We start from the raw sequence: 18,499 nt of genomic DNA, 5'->3' as shown, positions 1-18,499 counted from the left end.
GGTCTGTTTGCACCCTGTTAGTGCATTTGTTTTTCTTGGCCTGAGCAGTTCATCACTGCTTTATCCTGCTGTGAGTATCCACTCCAATAGTGGCCACATCCCTGTAAAACTGGAAGGAACGCTTTTTTCAAATATACCCTGTTCAGCCAATTCTGACACCTCTGAGTGGTGCTATTGCGGTCCGCTCATCCCCATGAAGTGACACCCCCGGGCTCTGGAACTTCAGATCCGGTGATGTCATGTCAACTTCCAGTTGACTCGACATCACGGAGCCCGGCCCCAGTCTTCCTGAGGGACTACGCTGTGGGTGGCGTTTCACCACTCATCACAGTCCATCATTACAGTGCAGCATGTCGCCCGCTCTCTCCTTTGCTGCATAGCACCGCAAGCAGGAGCGATGCTGGGCTGAAACGAGCAGTGAAATTCCGTCCACAGCCCAGTCACTCAGGAAGATTGGGGCCACCTCGGGGATTTCTGGTCATCTGGAAGTTCACATGACATCACCGGACCTAAGAGGTCACAGAGCCCGAGGGGTTTCACTTCATGGGGATAAGTGGACCCCAATAGCGCCACTTAGAGGCAGATTTGGCTGAACAAGGTATTCAGAAAAAGCCTTGGCTATCAGTTTTACAGACATGTGGCCACTATTGCTGAGTAGTGAACCCCCTCTTTAAAGGGAACCTGTGAGGTGCCCTTTACCCTCCACCCCAGCAGCATACTTGTAGGGCCAAATTCCCTACCTAAACAGCCCTGTATAATGCTATTCATTAACATGAATGTGTAACAAAAGACTTATAAATCTCACTGTTATTATGCTAACTAGGGCCTTGAATAGTCGCAGACTTGTTGGCCCTCTTTTCCTGTGGGCGTGATAACATGATTTCCTTGAGCCGGCGTCACTGCCAGCTAATAGAAATCTCGTGCATGTGTGTGGCTGATTTCAGCCTCGTCAATGCGCCTCAGAAGCAGGATGGATCCTTTCAGGCTTCATTAGGTGCACTGCACATAACCGGAAGTTCATAAGACGCTCACACAAATGACTTCTGAACTTCTGGTCATGCACAGTGTGCCTAATAAGGCTAGGAAGTGTACACTTTGCTTCAAAGGTGCACTGACGCGGTTGAAATGAGCCGTGCGCAGGCATGAGATTTCCAGGGGCTGGCCTTGATGTCAGCTCATGGAAATCCTGTTATCATGCTCACAGGGGCGTGATAACATGGAAAGGGGGCCAACAAGTCTGAGGAACTAATGCCCCTGCAACTAGGTAGGTCCTAATTAGCATAGGGAAAGCGAGGTTTATAAGTGTTTTTTAAAACATTCATCTTAATGACTAGCATTTTACAGGGCTGGTTAGGCAGGGAATTTGTCAATACAAGTATGATTGCTAGTTGGTTGGAGGGCATAGGGGATGTGACAGGTTCCCTTTAAGCAAGTTGAAAATGAAATGATCTCTAAAAGTCATAAAGTTAAAGATGACACATTTCCTTTGTATTTTAGGCAAAAAAAAAAAGATATTTGCCACTTTTACATTTTATAATTAACAAAAAAGGAAAATGGGCCAATGCAAAAGTTTGGGCACCCTGCATAATTAGTACCTACCGTAGTAACACCCTCTTTGGCAAGTATCACAGCTTGTAAAGGTATATCAATTCTTGTTTTAGGGATTTTCATCCATTATTACGTGGAAAAGTCTTCCAGTTCTGTGAGATTCCTGGGTCATCTTGCATGCAATGCTTTTTTGAGGTCTAGCCATACATTTTCAATGATGTTCTGATCAGGGAACTGTGAGGGCCATTGTAAAACCTTCAGCTTTCACCTTTTGAGGTAGTTATTGTGGATTTTGATGTGTGTTGAGGATCATTATTAGTGATGAATAGACTCAGTAATAATCAGGACCGTGTTATCTGGTTTTTAAAATCTGGATCTGGGTCAGATTCTTGTCCCCATATAAGTCTATGGGGTCCAGAATCCAGTTACTGTACTTACCCAGGCTCCGGCATGGCTGTACGCTGCTTCCAGGCCGCGCATTCACTTCAGTGGCGGCTTATTATCTTCATTGCATATGCACTGCTTTCCCTGCTTTCCCTGCCCACAGGCCATCCTAGTGGCTGTAGTCAGACACATCTGCATGAAAGCAATCACAGGCGCCATCTGTGGGTCTATATTGTACAGTAAAAATAAATAAACTATTTGGCCTTGGGTCCCCCCCAGCAGCCCCCAGCCATCCAGTTATCTTGGATGTATATCAAAATAAGAGGAACCGCATGTGATTTTATTATTTTTTTTAAATTATTTAAATAAGTAATTTAAAAAACAGCATGAGGTCCTCCCCCCAATTTTGATTCCAAGCCATGATAAAGCCTGACAGCTGAAGGCCGGTATTCTCAGGCTGGGGATATAAAGGATATAAAGGTTTTTCCTCTGTATTTGTGTTTATTTCTTTTTAATTATAGGATTAGTGTTGGGGGTCAAATAGACCTCTACCCATCACTAATTTTGAGCTTGATGACAGTTGTGCACTGTCATTATCCCCTGATATTACCCCGAGTGCCACCACACCAGGGCAATCGGGAAGAGCCAGGTAAGCGTCGGGATTATCACATCTAATGGATGCAACAATTCCAGGCCAGCTGCAGGTTGCTACTTTTAGGCTGTGGGGGCGCCCAATAACCATGGGTCTCCACAGCCAGAGAATACCAGCCCCTAGCTAGCAGGCTTTATAATGACTGGGTATCAAAATTAGGAGGGAACCGCATGCTGTTTTTTTAAATTATTTATTTAGCAGTCACAGTCTGACTGCAACCAATCACAGAAACTAGGATGGCACGGGGTCGGGCAAAGCAGGAAAAGCAGTACATATGCAATGAAGGTAATGAGCGGCTCCTGAAGTAAGTGAGCAGCCGTGGGAGTAGTGTATAACTGCGTCGGAGCATCGGTAAGTATAAAGCACTTGTTTCATTCTTCTTTTCTTTATTTTTTTCTTTATTTTTATATTTTTTTATTCCCTCAGTTGCCGGATCAGAATCCACACCCGAAATCCGGCACTCAGGTAAATTTACAGTCCGGATCCTGTCATCACTAATCATTATCCATTGGTAGAAACCATCCTCTTTTCAACTTCCGCTTTTTTACAGATGGTGTTATATTTGCATCAAGAATTTGTTGAAATGTCATTGAATCTATTCTTCCATCTACCCGTGAAATGTTCCCCATGCCATTGGCTGGAACACAACCTTAAAGCAAGATTGATCCACCCCCATACTTAATGGTTGGCGAGATGTTCTTTTCCTGAAATTCTGTGCCCTTTTTACTCCACATATACCTTTCATCATTGTGGCCAAATTGTTCAATTTTAACCTCATCAGTCCACACTAGAGAACACTAGAGAGGAAAGAGAGTGTATTCAGGATTCAGGATCTAGACACACTCGAACAATGGCCTGAGGAGAACAGAATGGTTTTTAACAGGGACAAATGCAAAGTCCTACATCTGGGTAAAAAAAAATTTAAAAAGCATATATAGTATGGGAGGAATAGAACTAGGTGATAGCACCGGGAAAAGGACTAGGGCATAATAGTGGATCCCAGATTCAACACGAGCCAACAATGCGGAGCTGCAGCTAAAAAGGCCAACAAAATTCTGGGATGTATCAAGGCAAGTATTGAATCTAGATCAAGAGAGGTAATTATTCCCCTATACTCTGCCCTGGTCAGACCCCACCTGGAATACTGTGTACAGTTCTGGTCGCCCCAATTCAAGAAAGACATTGATATATTGGAGCAAGTCCAGAGAAGACCAACCAAGATGGTAGAAGGTCTGCAAACCATGTCATATGAAGAACGGCTAAACGAACTAGGGATGTTTAGTTTGAAAAAGAGAATACTGAGAGAAGACTTAATACAAGTCTACAAATATCTGAAATATAGTCAGTGCAGAGGGAACTACCCTATTCTCATGAGCACAAGGAAGTACAAAAAGCAATGGGATGAAACTTAAAGGAATGAGATTCAGATTAGACATTAGGAAAAAACTTTCTGACGGTGAGGGCAGTCAGAGAGTGGAACAGGCTACCACGGGAGGTGGTGAGCTCTCCATCAATGGAAATCTTCAGCGGAAACTGGATAAACATATAGCTGGGATAATTTCGGAAAGCTTGCTCTCACAGGGGGTTGGACCCAATGGCCCTTGAGGTCCCTTTCAACTCTACCATTCTTTGATTCTATGATACTTGTTTCCAAAATGCATCATCTTTGTTAAGATGTTCGGTTGCATACTAATAACGCTGAATTTTATGGTGAGGACACAGAAGAGGTTTTCTTCTGAATACTCTTCCATGAAGGCCATATATGTTAAAGTGTCTCTGAAATGTAGAACAATGTACCTCAATTCCAGAGTCTGCTACATCTTCCTGAACATCTTTTGTAGTGAGGTTTCTGATTTGCCTCTCTAGCACTCTTACGAGCAGCTCTCACAGAAAGTTTGCTTGGTCTTCCAGACCTTATCTTGACCTCCACTATTCCTGCCATTTCTTAATTTCATTTTTGAACTGAGGAAAAGGAAACTTGAAAATGCTTTGCCATCTTCTTATAGCTTTCTCCTGCTTTGTGGCCCTCCATCATTTTAATTTTCAGAGGGCTAGGCTGCTTCATGGAAGAACCCATATTTGCACATTCACCATCACTTTCGACTCTTTTTAAGTCAGAAAACTGGTATGTTGGAATGACATGCCCATTAGTTTAGTCCAGAAGGCTAAAAAATGAAAAAGTTGGTGCATGGAAAGTGGAGCAAAAATGCAGAATAGTTATAATAAATATATGCATTCTATCTCATACAGTTTTGACACCCTTAAAGTTGTTCCAGAAAATGAAGTATTTCTCCCAGAAAACTATTGCAATTACAAATTTCCTTTGTGTGTATTGTAAAAACACAAACAAAAACAGAGGAAAAAAAGGTAAACTGGACATAATTTCACACAAAACCCCCCAAAACAGCCTGAGAAAATTGTTGGTACCTAAAGCATCGCTTTGATCAGCACAAGAGACCAGATAGTGCAGACATAAATTCCCATAAGGGAACTAGTAAAACCAATAAAAAATGTAAAAAAAACTGTTTTAAAAAATTTAAAGAAAAAAAACCTAAAAGTTTCAAATCAACCCCCTTTTGCCACATTGAAAATAAAACAATAATAATAATAAAAAAAAACATTTGGTATCGATGAGTTCAGAAATTTCCGATCAATCAAAGTTTAAAGTCAATTCAACTGATTGGTAAAGGGCGTAGTGAGAAAAAAAAAATTAAAAAAAATAATTACATTTTTTTGTTGCCGCAATATTGTGAGAGTGCTGATATTGCAAATACTCCAGCTGCAGTGTCTCCTTCTGTCCAGCAGAAGGAGGTCTGCTCAGGTTTAGAGGAGAATGCTGTGAGGAGAAAAGACAGGAAGTACGAATCAAAGAGGAGAGACTCAGAGCAGAGAGACTGGAGAGAGAGGTGGCTGCCGGTGTCCTGGTCTGTGCTAGCAGGCCTGGAGTGAGTGAGGGAGGCTGCTGACTGCTGTATGAGCAGAGTCCACTCAGCTGTTTGTGAGTGAATATAAACGGCTGCCAGAGAGAGACAGCGGCTTCACAAGCGAACCCGGAAGAGATCTTTATCTGAGACCTTGCTATCAGTCTGTGACTTCAGCCCTAAGAGAACTGTCCCTGGTGATTGTTGGTGCCATATAGAACTGCTGCAGAGCCGGACATGGAATGGATATAGCTTTGCCTGGATACCCCGCTGGAGATAAATACGTGTAACAGTGAGTTCTGAGCTCAGGCCTGGCCTATATCTTTTTGTTTTTCTAAACAAGTGTGCACTCTGACTCAATAGTGGGTTTGGCGCCAGACGAGATCTAATATATACTAGGCAGCTGACATTGCTGCAGTACTGTTTGTGTATTTCTGCTAACAAGTGGTAAACCCTGGGGTACTTTCCTGTGTTGCTTATATGTGTGGGGGAATGGCAGGGAATTAGAGTTTCTGCTAAGATTGTTAATTGGTGTACAGGTCTAGGGACAGCTCCTTCATATACCCAGTGATTTACATCTTGTAGTGTTTCCAGACGTTCATGGCTCGGTAAACTGTTCCTGTTGGTTCCTGTCTTATTGGAGTCAGTCCTTAGCCCAGCACACTGATCCCTGTTCAGTAACCGGGTGCCTGTACTTTCTTTGTGTTTAAATTTGCTTTACATCCCCGTTGCCTTTATCGGGTTAGAAAAAGTTTGTGTTTAAACCTAGTCTGGTCTCATTCCTCATTCGTGACCCTCTGTATCCTGGGAGTAACCTCTCTGTTTCACAACATTGCAATAAGAGTTGATCAAAACATTGCATCTACCCAAAAATTGTATATTTAAAAATGTCAGCTCAAGACGCAAAAAGTGAGTCATCACTAAGAACCAGATCCGAAAAAATTAGAACGGCCTTGAAAAATCACGTCAAAAGCGCAATTGTTTTTTTTTTACAAGCATCTAAAAATTATGCTTCTTATACAGAAAAAAAGTACATTACATATTGTTAAAACGTATTCAGCAATAACAATCTTGTTGGTCAATGAGAACATTTGTAGATTAGGTTTGAATATTTCCTTACATAAGGTGTTTTATCAGCAAGAAATTTGCCCTATAGGACTTTTGTCTCATGCCTCCCAGTCCAACCTCACCCCCACCGCCGATTAGCAGTTTTCAGTCAGTATACATTGTACACAGAAAGCTGACAATTAGTGATGTGGCAGAGTGATTTACAGCTCAACATCTCAGCTCTACTAGATCTACAGCAGATAAAATTGTGATTGTATATATCATAACTGCTGCACCCAGTAAACTAAAGCCCGCTTTACACGCTGCAATATATCTTACAATGTGTCGGCGGGGTCACGTCGTAAGTGACGCACATCCGGCATTGTAGGTTACATTGCAGTGTGTGACAGGTACGTGCGATTGCGATTGAATGGTAAAACATTCATCACATACACATCGTACCTTTCTCTAGAATTGCACGTCAGATTGTTCATCGTACCCGGGGTAGCACACATTGCAGTGTGTGACACCCCGGGAACGATGAACAGATCTTACCAGCGTCCTGCGGCTCCCGGCCCACAATGCGGAAGGAAGGAGGTGGGCAGGATGTTTACGTCCCGCTCATCTCCGCCCCTCCGCTTCTATTGGCCGGCTGCCGCGTGACGTCGATGTGACGCCGAACGTCACTCCCACTCCAGGAAGTGGACGTTCGCCGCCCACATCGAGGTCGTATGGAAGGTAAGTACGTGTGACGGGGGGTTATTCGTTTGGGCAGCACGTTCAACAAATTGAACGTGCCACACATACGATGGGGGCGTTGCAAATCGCATACGATATCGTATGCGAAATTGCAACGTGTAAAGCAGGCTTAAGTGATGCATCGCTGGAATCAGAGTCTCTGCCCATACTTCATGCTGCTGTCAGATTATATAGCAAAACCTGCTGACAGATTCCCTCAATTGCATTAGAATGTGTTGAAGTGTGGCTGTGCAGATTATTAAACTATCTTTTGTATCAAGTATCTAATCAGAGACTTCAGTGTGTGAGTCTAATCCAAAACTCAGAGGAGAATTTTTTCATACAGACACTCCATGTGCAAAAACAAATTGTCATCTGAGCAGCCATATTAAATTACATTGGTCAGTGTACTGTCTGATTATTACTCGGACAGCACATGTCCATATGAAACTCTTGACTGAACTTTATAGCTCTTTCATATGGAACTTCTCTACTCTGGCAAAAAAGATTGATGAAGCAGGTTGCGACTATTAGTAATAGTAAGAATGGTGTTGTATTTTCTTATTGTGTGCCTTAAGGCCCATTTACACACAACGATATCGCTAACGAGATATCGTCGGGGTCATGGTGTTGGTGACACACATCCGGCCTCGTTAGCGATGTCGTTGTGTGTGAAACCTGTTTGCGATTAGTAATGATTGCAAAAAGATGTCAAATCGTTCGTCGTGTACACGTCGTTCATTTTAAAAAAATTGTTCCTCATTTGGAACACAGGTTGTTTGTCGTTCCTGCGGCAGCACACATCGCTATGTGTGACACCGAAGGAACGAGGAACAACATCGTACCTGGCGCCGCCGGCAATGAGGAATGAAGGAGGTGGATGGGCTGTTCCAGCCGCTCATCTCCACCCCTCCGCTTCTATTGGTCGGCCGCTTAGTAATGCCGCTGTGATGCCGAACGAACTTCCCCTTAAAGGAGAGATTGTTCAGTGGCCATAGCGACGTCGCTGAACAGGTAATTGCATGTGACGCTGCCGTAGCGATATTGTTCGCTACAGCAGCGATAACCTCGTGACGCACCACCGACGTGGGCGGGTGCTATCGCTCGCGACATCGCTAGCGATGTCACAGCGTGTAAAGCCCGCTTTAATGTCTGTATATGGGAAAAAGGATGTGAAATGGAAAAACTGGGCCATGGAAGGGAATTTTACCAAAAAGTGTAAATAGTTTATTGTTAAATAAACCATTATGTGAAATATATAGTATGGTAGCTGGTGTAAAATGAATAAGTAATTTTCTAACATAAAAAATATTGATTAGTGCAATTACATGTAACCATGAACAGAAATACTGTATACTAAAAGGGTGTCCAGACACCGACACATATGATGTAATAGAGAAAATGCTTTCTATAATATTTAAGAATTAAAGAAAGCATAGTCAGTCCAGCGCTGATCCAGCACCAGTTTTACTTCTATCCAGTGGAGACTTTTACTAATTATTATGTACTTGTCATCTAAACTCATTGGTTGTACTGGTAACTACACCGCAGTGACAATGGCTTCTGTGGAATCCCTGGGGAGATGAATAGTGCCTCAACTAAAGAAACCAAAGAAGACCTTAAGACCTTGAGTGGATCTATCACAAGCCTTTTGGCACAAAATCAAAGACCGGATCATGGAACACATGCACATTCTACCCAACATAATTTAATAAAGCCGGGCAGACAGATCAAGAGACAGGCAACAGTCTTTACTGTAACCTAGGCTTACGGGAAGAAAATTAAGAAAAACGTTCTTTAGATTATAGTCCAATAAAGATGTAAAAACAATTTTATTACTTGTATAATGAAATTGGCCTGAAAATAAAGGCTTAAAGCCTAAAACTACACTACTCTGAATGTGTGATGGCAATATTGCTGTTCTGATTTATGTCAGGGCAGTGCAGTTATACAGGCCTTGTGTGTCCAAATCATCAATGCCTCATAATGGGGTCAACTGGATAACCCAAAATATCATACTGGTTCATAGTGGGGTCCATTGGATTGCATGGTAAAATATTTCTGCTAACAGAGCCTCTAGTGGAGAGATGAACAATGTTTTACTTCTAGTAGTGTGGATTTATACCAAAACAACGTGTACATTCCATATAGGTGCTATGGGGAGTAGGGTGGTTTGTCCCTGGTTATTCCATTCCTGTTACATCTGACTAGGAGAACCTTTGCAGGATTCCCATCTTTTGGAGTATCAGGTAAGTTTGGTAAGGATGGATTAAACAACAAAAAGGCCCTTCTGCCTTTTTGACATAAGCGCCATGAGGATCCATTCATATCTAGTCATTTGTTTATCTGTAGAAAGATTTGCCAGGAAGTTCTCCTATTCTATTCAGTTGATGTAGGGGGTAAAAGATGACTAACAGTGGCATTCAATCACCCATAGGTTATAATGGCATCAGTTTCATATATACTATATATACCAATCATCTTTTAACCAGGTGCTTCTGTTAGAAATCTGAGGTATTTATCTGCTCCTAGAAGTCACTCCCTAAATGTCACAGCGGCTTTCTGTTGCATCATGCGAAATTAATTGCTAACAGTTTTCCTATTGTTAATAGCCAAACATTAGTATTAAACAAGCCATTTACAATTAATGTTTAATGAACAAAAAGCCACTACGATATTTAGGAGGCTTCCAAGCAGAAAAATCAGATTTCTATATCTGTTCTCCACTTCAGAGAACCAGGTAACAGCAATGCCATCAAAACTTTCCTTCTGTATTAAAGTTATAACTAGCAGGTGACTATAATAAGGATAAAAATACACTGCTCGCCGGTCTACTATCACTCCATTCCACACCTTCTGAAGAAACGCCAGAAGTATGAGACTATGGTGTGTTTCCTGAGCCAGGGCAAGTGACTTCTGACAATCTTGCACTGCTTCCATCCCCTTGGTCCGCTGCCCTCTGTTGTGCTCCACATCAAGTTTTGCAAGTTGCCTGGCATGGATCAATGACAGCATCTTCGAAGACCTATTTAGGCCCATCAAGACACACACCTATGTCTTAGGATTGAGCTTCTGGACCTCTGTATTTGGTGGGCTTCATCATTTGTGCATATTGTGCTTTTTTGTTTCTTCCATGCCTACTGGGTTCCACTTCATCTGTCCTGCTGCTCCTGACGTTCCTGAATGTGTGTCAAGTCCTCGCTGCATCAACGCTGGGGTCTTTGTGCTCACTCGGACCTGAGGAGATCCACAGAATCTAGTGAGACTTACATAATGTTTAGGAGTTTTAGTTGTTTTTTAAGGTGTAACAAATAGGGGCGAAAATTCCATTTTTTTCAGCTTCCAGCTTACTATTGGATGCGATCAGCTTGAACTTTGAGATTTTTCCCAATCCATACACAAAATGTAAACAACACTTGTGATGTCCATGGGGACACATATGATCCTATTGTGTTTTTTTTTTTATAACCACCATTAGGCTGGATTCACATGATGGTATGGCATCTATGCGAGTGCATCAGATGCGATATGCTAATGACCCTCAGCTCCTGTTGTGTTGCCAGCTTGAGCTGAGTGTCATGTAACTGTGATCCAATCCTGCGATCAGATCACAGCTGCGGAGGAGAGGGAGGGATTAATCTCCTCCATTGTCAGCCTGTCTGTATATCGCACTGCACTTGGATGTTATCTGAGTGCAGTCCCATGTTTCACTCGCACCCATAGACTTGTATAGGTGTGAGTGACACATTTCTCATTGACAATGGCAGCATGCTGTGACTTTTCGCTCACCCAGAATCTGGATGAGAAAAGCTGACCATCTGCTCTCTGTCATTGACTAACATTGGTCCGAGTGCAATGCGAGATTTTCTCGCATTGCACTCGTCCTAGACATACGCTCGTGTGAGTGTACCATTACTGACATCTCTGGTACTGCTTGTTCATCTCAATGGATGCAACTGAAGGAGCCCTTACCCATATGTGGCTCTTAAACCATTGTTGATGAAAAACTAGGCACTTTTTTAATGTTTTGTTTTTTTGATAAACATTATTTACAGAATAGAAAGTAAAAGATGGAGCTGAAAGATTTTTTACCTTAGGATGAGGACACTGGGTCCATTAAGGAACATTTACCTGGTATTTATTTGCCAAATTAATGTCAATTGATAAATATGCGTCATGTCCAGTTATCAGCAGTAAATACCAAAGTCAATCTGCTTCAGATGCATTTATCAGTGTCCACCTCAGACTGGAGTGCAGACCATCATTCCCTGCAATCAATAAGTAATCATTAATGAGGCGAAGGTAATATCTGTCTGAAATAAATATCAATATCCGTACAGCAGTGTAATCACCGACAGCGAGCACACAGAGATTATTCTGCTTCTGTCTAAGGCTCGTTTGCTTCATTCCACTACATAACTTCCCCCAAGGAAACATCTGCATATTTAGCATAATTGGAAGACAATTAATTAAGAATCTTTTGTCATTGGTAATAACAAAAGACAACCAATAATAGTATACTTTACACTTTATCATCTTGCCTCACAGTGGTATAAAAGACAAAAAAAAGTTTTCTAAAGCATTTTGGATCTGCTCTGATGTTTAGCCTGTTTTTGATTTAGAGAAAACAAATCTTCTAAGCCGGTTAATCTGTGTTGTTTTCAAGATGTTTGAATGAATGTATCAACTAACATCCGCATTATGGTAAAATAAAACAAAGCATCTTAGGAAGGAACTGAGCCGAATGTAAAACCTTAATTCCTTGATTACTAGCTGCTTTAGCTGAAGCTTTTCAGTTCATTTCGGAAACACTAATATTTATTTGTAATTTTTGTGAGGCCAAAACCCATAGCAGCGATGTGTGAGGAGATAGATTTGATAAATCCGTAGCTCTCCCAGAAACGACACATTTTTTCCAGCTTTCCTTATTGTTATAAGGGGTTTTTCTTGCCTCTAAGGGGGTCAGCAATGTGGAAACATAAAGGCCAATTTAATTTGTGCTTCTGTGGCTGCCAAGTATTTTAATTCAGACAGCTGTGACTGAAGAGTTAATATTTTACTTGTCAAAATCCAAAAGAAGGCCAGTGAATCACTCTAATTCTCATTAAGAGGCTTTCCCCCAGTAGCACCCTAATTCAAAATAATGAAAGTTGAGACTGAGTGCAATTCTAATACCAGTTGAGACCTATCTTTTAATATTTTTTCGGTGATGGATTAGGGATCGAGGAAATTCATCTCAGATCATACAACCTAATTTAATAAGAGATCATTCCTAGAGTATTGCATTTTATAATAATGTCATTTAATGTGTCGTCTTCCATTTTTACTGTCCCACATGTATGCTTACATGATGGTTTCACGGGAATAAACCTTTGAAGAATAAGTATTGTTTTCACTTTGGACAAGTGAACAGTAAGTTAAGACCAGTGACGATAGTCGGTTTTTCTCTTGCATGAAAGAAGTATTGACAAGCCTCGCATGGTTAACATCATAGAACAGTGTGGATCTACAGGTATTAAAGCCACATTACAGATATGTTGTGTGGATTTACAAATGGCTGCTACATCCAATAAATGGCTTTCTGTGCTTGTTTCCTTTATCCGGCTTTGTACTGTCAGCAATGACTGATCCCATATCTTAGTAATAGTTGACAAGTACTGTAAAAAGCATGGATCTTAGGCGCAAAAGCTGTAACATTGACTATGTATATAAATACAATGGCAATTTGAAGCAGTCCCCTGCCCTGGTAATCCTACACATGTGACACATGTGCGCACCACTTTTGATCTGTTTTGGACTACATGGACTCACAAGTCTTCAAAAGTTAGAGTTAATAATTGATGAGCGAATATATTCAGCACTATTCGTTACTGGCATGAATATATAGGTTTTCGGGATATTCGTTACTCTTTCTGCATTCTGGTATTCGCATTGTGAATTTCGAGTCCCCTCCCCATATGTATAGCATCTGATTTTCAGCCACTAAACATGCAGTGATTGCCTGCCAATCACAGTAATGCTGTAGCCATTTTTGCTACTGAAATTACTGTGATAGGCTGGTGCATTGAAAAAAAAAATATCATGCATACCCCTACCTATTTTGGATAACCAGCTCTAGTAAAGGAGACAGCTGGGGGCTGGTATTCTCAGGCTGGGAAGGTCCATTTTTTCTATTCATGTGTCACCTGTTTTCTCATATGTAAAAAAGAAAACTAATGAATGTTTCCTAAGCTACTACTAGCAAAACGTCAGTGAAAAATGGAAAGCCCCAGGTTGCAACTAAGATGTCATCTAGATAACAATCATAACAATTATAAGATGTCCAGTTTTATTGTGTGTTTGTGTATTTTTTCTTTTTATTTACAGGGTTGGTAATGTGGGGTCTCATAGCCAGTTCTGCATTAGCAACCCAGGGCTTGATATCAACTGTGATTTTTGGCAAATCACAGCTGACATGAACCCTATATATTGCCTAGAATGCCACCGCATCAAAGCAATCGGGTTGAGCATAGTAAAGCGCCACAATTGGAGAATATAATGGATGTTCCAATTGTGGGGCAGCTGTAGGCTGCTATTTTTAGTCTGGGGGAGGGCCCAATAACCATGGACCTTCCCAGCCTGAGAATACCAGCCCCAGCTGTCTCCTTTACTAGAGACAATCGTGAGTACAACAGTGCCATCAGGCACTGCACCGCTCTGCACCGCAACACTGCGCCCTGCACCCCTGCCCACAGCCCGACCGGGCCCCGGGAACAACGTTCCCTACCCACGGAGGGGTCAACACCTAGCTGCGCCACTACACCGCTCCCGGTAGTCCCCGTACTTTCACCGCAGCGGTGCTGCCCACCATCACTACAACCCATGGGTGGCGTCATGAACAATCATCCCAAAAACCAAATACCCGCATCCCCCATGTGTAACGCCAACCCCCTTGCAGAGCGACGTGACCCCCGGGTCCGTGAGAGGCTCGAGCCACCACTCGTAGAACACGAGCACGGATCCGAGCGGCTCGGCAGCCGCAGCCGAGGCCGCGGGGCGGTACACATCGATTCTTCTGGCACTGTGAACAGGATAGAACCAGTCTACTTACCGGTAGAAGTGTGCCTTGTGGTTCCCGTCAGTGGAGTCCCGCTGAAAAATCTGAAAATCCGCCATCTTTGGCGCGAGAGTTTCCCGCTCGAGTCATCTTCTCCGAGCAGTGAAGGCGCGAAAGTGAAGCCCCGCCCCCAAAGGGAGAAGTGCTGTAGAAAGACCAAGGGGGGGACGGGAGGAAGATGTCCGTGCCTGCCGGAGGCTGCTGCTGATGTCCGCGGGAGAAGAAAAAGGAAAATGTCGACGTTCCCGGACGGGAGCGGCAAGGCACCTGCTGCTGGAGCGGCGGGGCCCAGAAGAAGCAGAGGAGGAGTATCCTTTGAGGACTGCGGACCGGGTGAGCTCCCCACCGGAACCGCTGCTTGGTTGGAACGGGAGCTGGGCCGGTTCTGTATGAAGGTGAGGGCGCAGAGCCTACAGCAGCTGCTGGAGTGGAAGGCGGAGGTCCGCAGGATGGTTGCCGTGGTGTGGGCCCATGAGCAAAGGGCCACCACAGTCGTGCAGCGCCGAGATCAGGCCACGCAGGCTCCCGAACCAGCCCTGATAGAGTGGGAGCCGGGACCCGGCAGCGCCACAGCGGGTGGGCCTGAGATGGTGCAGCTGATGGAGGGAGAGGACCCGAGTACGCTGCCCCCGCCACCATTCCCAGTAACGGCATACAGCCCCGGCACCTACTGCACCTGGATGGGGAACCCGGTGGATCGCCAGACCGTTGGCCGGGTCGGTCCCCTGCGGTGGTAACTGCTCCCCGACATGATTCTTGAAGTTCAAAGTTAACGTTTTTAAGTTGAAGTTTTAAAGGTCCCGCTCCTGCAGTAACACTCGACCTTTGTTGAACGTCCCCATGTTTCCGGGAGACGCCATCCTGCCTACGGGGTGGAAGGAAGAGGACCTTGCCCGACTTGTTGAACGTCGCTGGGGCCAGAACCTCAGTGGGCGCCATCAGGGGTCGGAGCCCCCGGTGGAGGGCGGCAGGGAGTTAGAGGAGCTAGGACAGTTCTACAAATGGAACCCAGTCCACCGTACCCGCACTGGAGGCAGTAGAAGACGGGGCCTTTATTGGCAGTGCCGCAGTGAGTGAGCGTGGCAGTGGGGACCCGTGCTGCCCTGTGGTGGACAGGGGAAAGTGACTGGAAGAGGCTGCACTGACAGCGGAGTTTCAAAATTATTTGGAGGGGTCAACACCTAGCTGTGCCACTACACCGCTCCCGGGAGTACCCGTACCTTCACCGCAGCGGTGGTGTCCACCATCACCCCAACCCATGGGGGGCGTCACGAACAATCATCCCAAAAACCAAGTACCCGCATCCCCCGTGTGTAACGCCAACCCCCTTGCAGAACGACGTGACCCCCGCGTCCGTGAGAGACTCGAGCCACCACCCGTAGAACGCGAGTACGGATCTGAGCAGCTCGGCGGCCGCAACCGAGGCCGCGGGGGGGTACATATGCAGTGGGTGTCTTGTGGCAGGAGAAGGAAGGAGACTGGAATGGAGATAGAGTGATCCTCGAGTGTTGTTTGGAACATTGAGCGGAAACACCAGCGAGGCTAGAGACCAACCATCAAATGGAGCGGCTCCAGACTGAAGGAGCCAGAGGACAGGACTCTAGTGGCAAGGGCCCTAACCATCAAAATAATGGGTTAATACCAGCTGGCATTACTGAAGTTAGCTTACCATGGCGGAGTCTCCCCTAAGTGTCTAAAGTGTCTAGTCTCTGAACCACAATAGCAAACACTGGTACCTTCTCATCTACAAGGAAAAGAGGCATGGAGCCAAAGAAAGAGAAGGAGCTGTCATGAACTCTAATGTTGTGGATGACTGGGTTGTGCTGGGACTCGCAAGACTGGTAGGAATGGAAGCAATCCAGTGGAAACTGAGACTGTACTTGAGAATGTTTTGCACTGAGGAAACAATCTGGAAGTTATGAGCCCGCTATCTCATGTGTCAAGTTGTTCATGAGGAACTGTATGTAAAAACTTGTTGCTTAAAATGGGCTAGTGGGACTTCCGGATCCGGTCCTGGCTGAGGTGGAGGCATAAAGAAGAAGCTCCTGCCACCCCCCGTGGAATCAGTCAGAATAAAGCTCCTCCGTTCACGAGGCCGCATCGCAAGTAACACAGCAGGGACCAGGAGGTCGGCAGGCATGGAGCGGTACCTGCTATGGAGTGCCAGCAGTGGAGAGGGATCCTGGAGGAGCAGCAACGCTGAATGTCTGCAGGGCATGGAGGAGATAAGCATGGTGCCGGCAAGTCTGCTGAGGGAGGAGCCAGAAAAGAAAGCAAGAGAAACAGCAACGCTGGGCCTGAGAGGGAGAGAAATGGAGGATGTAAATGAGGAGGCAGAGATCACTGATGCTGTAGAGAAGTGGATGCAGGGGTCAGAAGAGGGAGGATTGCAATGGAAGGATGAAGGAGACATAGAAGGAGAAAGAGAGGAGGAAGAAGAAGGTGGAGCTGAAGGGGTGCATGGAGGATTAGGAGGGCAGGAGGAAAATGCAGGCCAGCAGTGTAGTGGGAACAGATCTGGCCAAGCTTCACAAAAGTTAAATAAAATCATTAATACCCCTTTTAAAGGAAACAAAAAACGTGCAAGCACAAAGCTATTACAATCTGGAAAATTACTGGGAGGAGACAGAAGATCAGCACAGACAAGAAATCTAAGGCAACAGCACCACCTTCAGGTCATAATGAGCAACCGCAAGAGTTCACTGTGGATTAAAAAAAACTGGCAATAGAAGTGGCCTCTCACCTGTCTAAAGAAATAAAAGTGGCCATTGAGGCAGCTATAAAAAATTCACTTGCCAATATACAAAAGCAGTTAAACGACCACGCTAATAGACTAAAAGACACAGAACAGAGAATTTCTGATTCTGAGGATATAATCCAGAGCATGCAGGAGCAAATTGCAAATTTAGTGAAATCCAATGATTATTTCAAAGACAAGGCAGAAGATCTAGAAAACAGATCAAGACGCAACAACCTGCGTATTGTGGGGCTGCCAGAATCGGTATCTGTTTGACAGCTAGACAGCATATGTGAGCAGGAGCTACCACAGGCCCTTAGCATAAAAGCAAAGTTTAGAGTGGAGAGGGCCCACAGAGTGGGACCACTGAGGCAACAGGAGGTGAACAAAGGGGATGGACAAAATTCAAGTAATAAACCCGCACCAAGAGCCAGACAAGTGATAGTCAAATATCTCGACTACAAACACAAAGAGGAAATACTGAGGGCTTTCAGAGACCGAAAACGCCCATTACAATACTAAGGCAACAGACTGCTAATCTTCGGAGACTACTCTGCTGATGTTTCTAAGAGAAGGAAGGAATTCAGTAAAATATGCACATTCTTGTACAACAAAAGAGTAAAATGCCAGCTGCTCTACCCAGCTATACTAAAAGTCAGAAACCCTAATGGCTCGTTCTCATACTATAAAGATCACAAGGAAGCGGAAAACACCCTCATGTCAGAGCAAGGCAAGAACCGGGCGGGAGGACAGGACAGAGGATCCAGCGGAGGAGGCACCAACGGAAGAGGATACCCCACAAGCTTGGGAAGAGAGAAGGAATGACACAGAGGGCAAGTACAAAGTGAGGTCGGAGGAGAGAGGAGACTAAGTCCAATCCAGCAGCACAGTCCTAGGTCGGGTCTCAGGGACCAGCGACCAGAGAAGAATCCGGACACATGATTTGTGAGTGGGTTCACCCTGTTTTTGTTTCTCTTTTTTGTTTTTTTCAACCAAGGAAAGACGCTGATATTATTGCATTAAGATGAGAGGGGAGAGATGCCACGAGGAGGAGGGAAGAAGGTCCCACTAAACTTTTTTTTTTCTCTTCTTTGCTTCTACCCCCCCTCTCTTTTTTTTTCTCTCTGGATTGCTTACTAGATCCATGCGTAGCAGATCGGGTCCATTCAGCTGGACAGTGCTCCAATTTCAAGACTGACCCGATTGTTAATATCTCACTAAGGTTTTTCCATATTTACCATATTGCATTAATACTGACATAGTATTTGCGGCCAATGCATGTTATGCGGGGGATAAAATACAGGATATGTTTGTTATGGGGGGTGACTAGGGAGCTTCATATGTTGGCTAAGAAAAGGGGAAGTCACTAACATGGC

The sequence above is a fragment of the Anomaloglossus baeobatrachus genome, chromosome 3, assembly GCF_048569485.1.
Source record: "Anomaloglossus baeobatrachus isolate aAnoBae1 chromosome 3, aAnoBae1.hap1, whole genome shotgun sequence".
NCBI classification, from domain to species: Eukaryota; Metazoa; Chordata; class Amphibia; order Anura; family Aromobatidae; genus Anomaloglossus; species Anomaloglossus baeobatrachus.
Note: the sequence above shows the minus strand (reverse complement) of the source record.